The sequence below is a fragment of the Engraulis encrasicolus genome, chromosome 14 (assembly GCF_034702125.1).
Source record: "Engraulis encrasicolus isolate BLACKSEA-1 chromosome 14, IST_EnEncr_1.0, whole genome shotgun sequence".
In the NCBI taxonomy this organism is placed as follows: domain Eukaryota; kingdom Metazoa; phylum Chordata; class Actinopteri; order Clupeiformes; family Engraulidae; genus Engraulis; species Engraulis encrasicolus.
This window is the reverse complement of record NC_085870.1, coordinates 7945435-7947934: the sequence shown is the minus strand read 5'-3', so window position 1 is coordinate 7947934 and position 2500 is coordinate 7945435. Positions and strand designations below refer to the sequence as shown.

At 41.4% G+C, this 2500-nt stretch overlaps 1 protein-coding gene across 1 annotated transcript in view; it reads right to left on the bottom strand.

Annotated features, from left to right (window-relative positions):
* itpr1a (inositol 1,4,5-trisphosphate receptor, type 1a) overlaps positions 1-2500 on the bottom strand; it is a 103268-nt gene that overhangs the window by 3869 nt on the left and 96899 nt on the right. The window lies entirely within an intron of this gene.

Sequence of the window (2500 nt, the reverse complement as noted above, 5' to 3'; positions counted from 1 at the left end):
TTATTGCAAGGGGGAGGGGGGGGGAATCCCCCTTTAGGCAGACCTAGGCAGACCTAAGGACTGTTCTATTCAATGCTAGGAGTATTATGACACGCCACTTTAGGCAGACCGGAACCTGGTCATGTTAGGTGCCCATAGCAACCTATTACATTGGCATATCTCTATATACTTAAAGAATCTGAAGAGTTCAGATGCAAAACCCCCTAAGTGCCTTTTCAGAAAATAATCTTAATTCATTTTTATTTAATACAAAGCTATCAAAATTGCATATTTTTTTATTTTATTTATGTAATATAACTATTTATATGTATTATCAAGTACATGAATGTAAACCAAACCAACAATGGGGTTCTCTAAAAATACATAAGTGCAGGTCTTCAGAAATGGAGTTAGGGGGTTTTGCAACTGAACTCTTCATCTCTACCTACGCATTACATCGCAGGGCAACAGAGACGATACAACAGTGTCTTATATTATTGTCTTCATTGGCTTGCTACTGTATGGGTTTATGTGTGTCAAGTCAAGTGCACTTTAATGATCAAATTCTTTGACACTCTCCAGCCAGCAGACATTACACAGTGGATTTGAAATAGCATGTGTGTGAACACAAGGATATATATTACATTTGGCAGACTCTTGGCAGAGAACTTGCAGATACAACAGACGGAAGATGTCAGACAGTAAAAAGTACAGTAAATAGATTCTTGCTTTTGCTCAGTTAACCCCCCCCCCGTGTGTGCAGGGCCGGTTTTAAGCATAGGCGGTCGCCTAGAGCGCAATGTGAAGAAGGAGCGCCGAAATGGCGCTCTCCGATGCGTAATTTTGCAATATGAAGTTTTTTTTATGAAGTCGCAATCAACAAAGCGTGGCCAGAGAGATTTTAGAATTACTAGAATATTACTAGAATATTTCTGGCGTGGCGAAAGCGCTCCTCACGGCAAAACGCCCCTCAGCCAATAGTAATATCGCTTCCAACTGTCTCTGGGAAGTCTGTGAACCAATAAACAGACAGTTCTGAGAAAGGGGGCGGGACGAGTGACAGCGTGCGATCTAATTTGATTTGGAGACTCACTCGAGAGACAGATAGGGCAAGCGCAAACAGCAGGCTGGATGGAGAATTGTTATGTTCTCATTAAACCACTCATTGCATGATGCAGGAGTTGCAGAGGGTGTTTTGGAACTATGTGATTTAATCAGCAACCGTTTGTGATTATGGAAAGCCTAATAGTTATGAGGTTACTATTTGGAATTAGAGAGAAAAAGAGCTTTGTTTTTGATCTGAGAAATCGCTAGTTAGCATGCTAACATTAGCCAAGTATGCCAAGCAATGAAATCCAGTAAAGTAGCTGTTAGTAGCCTACTCACTACTCACTAACACCCACCTGATATCATAATACTTGCTTAGGTTGACAAGCAATGTAAAGTAAGACTGGTGCCATGTTTAAAACAATTTTAGCTGCCATATCTCCTTCCATCCACATGAATTACCTGCTTGTTGTAAGCTTAAAAAAAACATTGTTTCCAAACCAGAATAGAGTTCTTCAGCGGAAGCGGAAGCATGTAGTAGATTGTAGTCTTTCATGTTAGCATTTAAGGACGTCCTGGTTCCTATCGGCTTCCGGCCTCCATTGGGAATGAATAGGGGTAAATTTCAAATAAGCTCCGAGTGCAAGCACGCGCTTAGCGAACCCCCGCAAACTGTCGAGGGTGTTAAAAATAGGCTGTAGGTATGACATGGTTGATCATTTTGTGTCAAACTTCGACATAAATACGATGTTGCGTCCATATGCTAAACCCGGAAGCTTTTGGCGACTACAGAAACGGCGCCAGTATCTAACGGCATGTACGTGCGGAAGGTTGTACCCATGGCAACCAAAGGAAAGTATGTAGTTCGGAAGTTTTAATGATCAGAAAGGGGTTAGCAATATTGAATTATAATCGTCATGATTTAACATGTGAATACACCAACATGATGATACGATCCGTTCCACTAATGAGAAAGGGATGCGGGGACACGCTAATGTTCGTTGTTGCCGTGCAACTTATATTTTTGCCAAACCTGAATCTCTATGGCGTTTTGCAATGTAAAAAATCGCCAGGGAACCGGTAGTCCAAACGCTGCATACAAGTTGACGTCAACGCTGAAGAGCTCTATGACATAGCCTAGGCTACATGAATCATGTAACAGAACCATGCACAGCATGTTTTCATGCTGAGTGATGTAGTATTGCAGACAAGTGAGGCTATTTACTATATTTTGTATATTATGAAATTCAATAGCGTGACAGCTCTTCTCCCTTTCTCTCACCCTGTCCCTCCAGTTCAAACACATAGATAGCCCCCTTCTCATTCTCCTACTCACAAATGCACCACTATTTACAGTTCAGAAATGAAATTGGTTTGGAATCATAGACAGCACAAATGTGTAGCTTATTAAAGTTGTTATGCTGCCATGCTTTTTGATGCTGTAGGTAGTGTAGATAGGCTTTCAACGCAGACC